This window comes from Bidens hawaiensis, unplaced genomic scaffold, assembly GCF_021521415.1.
Source record: "Bidens hawaiensis isolate Kalapana, Puna unplaced genomic scaffold, B.hawaiensis_p1.1 tig00061997_1, whole genome shotgun sequence".
NCBI lineage: Eukaryota > Viridiplantae > Streptophyta > Magnoliopsida > Asterales > Asteraceae > Bidens > Bidens hawaiensis.
The window spans coordinates 49,072-55,295 of NW_027506500.1; positions in this window are offsets into that span (position 1 = coordinate 49,072).

The window sequence follows — 6,224 nt, forward strand, 5'->3', positions numbered from 1 at the left end:
TGCTATCAATTTTCCCTCTTTCAAAACCATTCTCGAGCAAGTAATCCGATAAAGTTGCATACCAGGCACGAGGTGCCTGATGTAATCCATACAACGCCTTGCTCAACCTGTACACGTGATCTGGATAGTCTGGATCAGGAAAACCCGGAGGTTGCTCAACATACACAACCTCATCAACTATCCCATTTAAAAACGCACTCTTCACATCTAGCTGAAACACCTTCATCTTTTCATAAGCAGCAAACGCCAGAAACAATCTTATGGCTTCCAATCTGGCGACAGGAGCGAACACTTCGTTATAATCAATCCCCTCTTGTTGATTAAAACCCTTCACGACAAGCCTCGCCTTGTTTCTTATAATGATCCCCTTATCATCTCTCTTGCACTTGAACACCCATTTTGTGCCTATCGCATGCACATTCTTTGGTTTTTCAACCAAAGTCCAAACTTCCATCTTCTCGAATTGAGCCAACTCTTCTTGCATGGCCTCGACCCACGAGCTGTCCTTTAAAGCCATTTGATAATTCTTCGGTTCGATCTGGCTTATAAAGCAGGTATACAGGCATTCATCGATTATTCCTGTCTCCTTAATGCTTGTATAAACACAGGTATGTTCATTCAAGCTATTTCTCGTTTGTACACCTGAGGACACATCACCAATCACATTATCCAGAGGGTTGTGATGTCAGTGTTACACACCACCTCCACCTTGCAAGTCGAAGTATTGAAGACCCGTCTGTTGGGAGTACCAACAACATAACCGACTAATATTCCTTCATCGGCTACTTCCCCAAATTTAGAATTTTTCTTCAAGATCGAACAAGGGGACCCGAATGGTTCAAGACCACTCAAGTTGGGCTTCCTTCCATGCATAAGCTCGTAGCAAGTTTTACCAAGTCTCTTAACGGTTAACACCCTATTCAGAACATAGCAGGCTGTAGCAACCGCTTCAGCCCAGAACATCACAGGAAGCTTCGAATCTGCCAGCATAGTCCTGGCACCTTCAATTAAAGTTCGGTTCTTCCTTTCAGCCACTCCATTCTGTTGCGGAGTATACGGAGCGCTGTATTGATGTTCAATTCCTTTCTGAAGACAGAAGATCTCCATTTCAAAATTCTTGAACTCCGTACCATTGTCACTTCTGATGAACTTAACTGTTTTACTCATGACGTTCTCAACTTTAGTAATCAAACTCTTCACCATTTGAGCCGTCTCATCTTTCGATTTCAGAAAATATACCCACGAATATCGCGAGTAATCATCAGTGATCACCAAGCAGTAAGAAGTACCTCCTAGACTTTGTACATTCACTGGACCAAAGAGATCCATGTGAAGCAGTTCTAGAGTACTGGCAATTGAGTTGACCTTCTTGGTGAGATGGGATTTCTTGTGTTGCTTTCCCTTCTTGCATGCAATACATTTGTCTTCAAAGTTAAAACTTTTCAAGGGAACGCCCATCACAAGCCCATTTTTGACAATGTGGTTCATCTTCCGAAGATGAATATGCCCCATCCTTCTATGCCATAGTTCGGATTCTGATTCGCTTGCTTTCGTCATTAAACATGATTCTCCCAAGGCCATTTCAGTAGACCTCATATCCATCACATACGTATTTGTATCACGTGGAGCTGTCATCACTATCCACTCGTCTGGTATCTGAGAACCAGGCTTCAACACGATCGCCTCATTCTTCGTGAAGTGAACAATATACTCCTTATCACAAATCTGCGACACACTCAGCAGATTGTGCTTCAGCTCTTCCACAAAATTCACATTCTCAAGTGTCATCTTCCCATTGGACACCATTCCTCTCCCAGTATATCTTCCTCCACTTTCACCAGCAAAACTAACTCTCGCTCCCTGAACAGGTTTTAAGTCGTGTAACAAATATTTGTTACCCGTCATGTGCCGGGAACAGCCGCTATCTACAATCCAAAGACTGTGGGCAGCCCTGTTCAACTGTTCCTGCACAATAAAGCAAAGGATTAGAATCGAGGGACCCAAGACCAATTGGTCTTGGATCTATACATCCCGTACTTCTGCTTTCCAAAGTTAGCATTTGGATAATTCCTGTCAGTCCAATTAGGAAATCTCATTGGAGATTGAGTGTGAGGCCTTCCAAACCTATGCGTATTGAAAGTATTATATCTTACGGTTTGGTGTTTAGCATTGTAAAACTGAGGTTTGTTTCTTTGAAAACCTGAATTAGTTACATTTTGAAACTTTGAAGGGTTTTCATTTTTAGCATTATTAAAATTTCCCTTAATCTTATGCTCAGTTTTAATAGGCCTCACGCCTCTGAATTTCGGCGTCAGAGGACAATCTGCAACAAGATGTCCTAACTTATTACACCTAAAACAACACCTATAATCCATTTTCTTTTCAAATGTCGTTTTGGATGTAGAGGCAGTGTTACCAGCCGTTCGTCTCGCATAAGGTGGGACGTACGGGTTGAGTGGAGTACTCTTTTTAGAAGTTTTATCTTTATCTCCACCAGTGGGTAACACTACCTTCTCTTTTGTCTTACCCGATTCGGACAACTTATCCGAATTCGATGAGACCGGACTCGTAACAGAAATATTTACACTTGAAACAGGCGAACTCGTTTCGACACTACTAACACTACTAACACTTGGTTCTGAACTCGTAACCTTGATTGGAACTGTCTGAGAAACTTCAAAATCAGCAGATTTCTGTACACTAGGGTTAAAAGTGTAATTGTGGTTATACGGTGGTGGAACCTCGTGATAACCAATTCCTCCTCTCTTTGTAGAGGTACCTTGATCACTAACAAGGTGATCAAGAATAGCTGAGGAATTTCTGAACTGTTCTAGTTTTCGGTTCAGTTCCACCACTTTCACCTGGTGGTCAGCAATCTGCTTTTCTCGTTCAGCAATCAGTTTAGTTTTTTCTTCTAAAACCTCATAACTTAGATCAATTACTTCAATTTTTTCAGCAAGTTTAGTTTTTAAGCTTTTAACATCTTTTTCACATGCTTTAATTTTAACTTTGTAACCGTTTTCTCTTGCTTTTGTGAAGTGATGATCTTTTTTAAGAGTTTTAAATTCAGCATCTAAATGAACATACTGATCAGTTATGGTAGCAAGTTGCTCAGACAAATTCTCACATTTAGTACAAAAAGATTTAGAACTTACCTCGGAGATTTGATCATTGTTATCTGCCATGAAAGCTTTTTCCTTACCAGTAGCTTTCTCTTCTCCGGTAGTCTTCTCACGTTCTTCATTCTCAACCTTAGCCATATTTGCCTGTTCATTATTTTCATTCAAATGCAGGTTCCAGTTGTATTCACCTGCTTCTCTGGACAACATGGCATTGATTTCCTTATTATTCCCAGTGTGCTGTGCAGGTCTTCCTTGACCACGTTCAACTCTCTCGTTTCTGCAATCTTTGGCAAAGTGCCCGTTTTGTTGGCAGTTATAGCACCTTACCTTGGACTTGTCGAACCCAGGCCTGCCACCCACAAACTTTCTCCCCGTCTTTCTCATGAACTTCTTCACTCTCCTCACTATCATGTCCATGTGCCATTGTAAATCCATCTCCTCCAGATCATCAGCATCGATCTGGTCGTAGTCTTCATCTAGCATCGCTGGATCAACCACCTTTCCTTGAATATAGTTTTCATATGAAGCATAGAGGCCAAACTGCTCTTCAGCAGATTTGACGCTCATTGGCATCTTTGAGTAATTATTGCTTGAGGAACTTGAAGATCCACTACTCTGGCTTGCTGTCTGCTGAGTACCACTTGATCCACCCGCAACAAAGCAAACATCCCCATTTGAATTTACTGACACATGCCCCTCCTGTGAAGAATTGGCACCCGACTCACCTTTCGAGTAGTAGGCGGCAGAGTCAGTCTTTGAACTTGTATTGGAGTTCACTTTCGCACCGTACATGCCTGGATCTTGAACCTGATCCATAGATGTTTCTTTTCTCACCATATTAAGCTCAAAAGTTCTGAGCTTGTTGACAGCGGTTTCAAGATCATAAGTAGAGAAGTCCTTGTCTTCCCTCATCAATACAGTATACATCTCCCATTTTGGTGGGAGAGCATCGAGAAGTTTTTCCACAATCTCTTCTTCTCGGTAGGAAATGGAGTAGTTACTCAATTCAGTCATTAGATGATAATATCGAGTGATAATATCATCAAGAGATTCGTTCTTTAAGTACTTAAAGACTGAAAATTGAGTTTTAAGCAGCTTTATCTTTGAGGCCCGAATGCCTACATTTCCTTCGAATCTGCTCTCAAGAGCTTCCCAAAGCTCTCTAGCCGATGTATACTTTCTGAAAGTATGGAGGATCTCCTGTGGAAGAGCCATTGTGATTGCAGCATGAGCCTTGCTTTCGGCTTCGTACATCTTCTTCTCCTCCTCTTCCATTTTACTGTATTTCTTTATTTGGTCTCGACCCTCATACTCCATGATTGGTGGAATATATCCATCTTGGATGCATACCCACATTTTTGCATCCTGGTACTTAACATACTGTATGAACCGATCCTTCCACGCAACAAAGTCGGTTCCTTTTAGCAATCGTGGGGCCTTTGTGGCTGACCCCGCTTCAACTTCCATCTTGACAAGCTCTGAAATACTGATTGACGACATCCTTCTTGAAGACTAAGAAACCCAAAAAATTCTGAAATGGGCGAAGTTAGAAAAATTTCTTCGAAACAGTACTGTAGGCAAAGTTAAGGATAACTTCGCTTAAGTAATAACTTCGCTGGATCCTTCGTAAATTCGCGTAAATGGGCGAAGTTGAGAATAACTTCGCTTAGGATAAGCGAACTTAGAAAGTAAGCGAACTTGAAGAGAACTTCGCTGAACGAGGCGAACTTGAGAAGAACTTCGCTGAGTTAGGCGAAGTTGAGGAGGTAGGCGAAGTTGTGAATAACTTCGCTGCTCCTTATATCTTCGCTGAAACCCTACGAATCCTGACGGCAACTTCGCCTGATGAACAGCAACTTCGCCTGACGAACTGAAACTTTCTGCAGATCTGAAAATCGGATTTTAACGACGATTTTGACGGTTTAAAGGCTTAAACACACTGGTAGGAAGCTAGAATGAGCAAAAACACCACAAACTCGTCCCGGTAACACCCGAAATGGAACGAATTCTACACCCGCGTGAATATCCCGAACCACACAATCGAGCAAATGCTCTGATACCAATTGTAGGTTCCCTGGACGGATCACACGAGATATCCCGATATACACAGGTGCGGAATCCCTGTGTAGATCGTTACGGACGTAGAATATTAGCTCACGAACACACGTACACACAATACGAACAACCACACGTTATATTGATAACTTAAACCGAGATGCTTACAGACTCACGTCAATAGACTTACACGTAAACTGAACTCGATCAACCAAAACTCTAACTGACCAACTAATTAACCGTAAACAGTAAACTACTTAAATACACGACAACTTCGCCTCAGGCGAAGTTGTCAATAACTTCGCTCGTTGAACAAGTTCGGCTAGGCGAACTTGTCAACAACTTCGCTTGGTTAACAAGTTCGCCTAAGCGAACTTGTCAACAACTTCGCTTCTAAACAAACAATTACATAACCAATATTACAGACTCGATTACAGACTTTATACATATGAACTACTGACATCTATGCACCAACACTTATCTTATAACGTACTCTTTACAAGAGTCGATTCAACAAGAGGAAGAAGGGCTTCTCCCTCAGGTAACTTCGCTACTTTGAGAACAGTGAGAGCAGAATCCAAATTAGACTTTAAGCTATCAGGGTTGTTTGCCAGAGCTAAAATCGGCTCAGGGGAAGGGGTCATTGAATAAGCAAAACAACCAATTGATGCCGTTATAGAAGAATTTCCACCTATGGATGAGAATTCGGAATCAGAAACGGATAATGCTGTTTGGACTCCTACCGAAGCTGGGACACAAGCCCAAGGCATGGATCTGGTTCGAGAAAGGGTGGACGAAGACTTGGTTGAGCCTGAACCCGGTCCTTTGAGGGATCCCTAAATCCTTAAGATAAGTCCCAGGATATGGGCCCCTCTCCCCTTGAGGATTGGATTTACCTGGTTATTGCGGAACCAGCGTTCTCACTTTGCCAACTTTGAAAAGAGAGATCTATGATCCCCATAAAGGAAACATAAGAAATAGATAATGTCTATGAGCCCTATGACCTTTCACTCCCGGAATGTGCTTTATTGCAAGGAAGCACTTCCT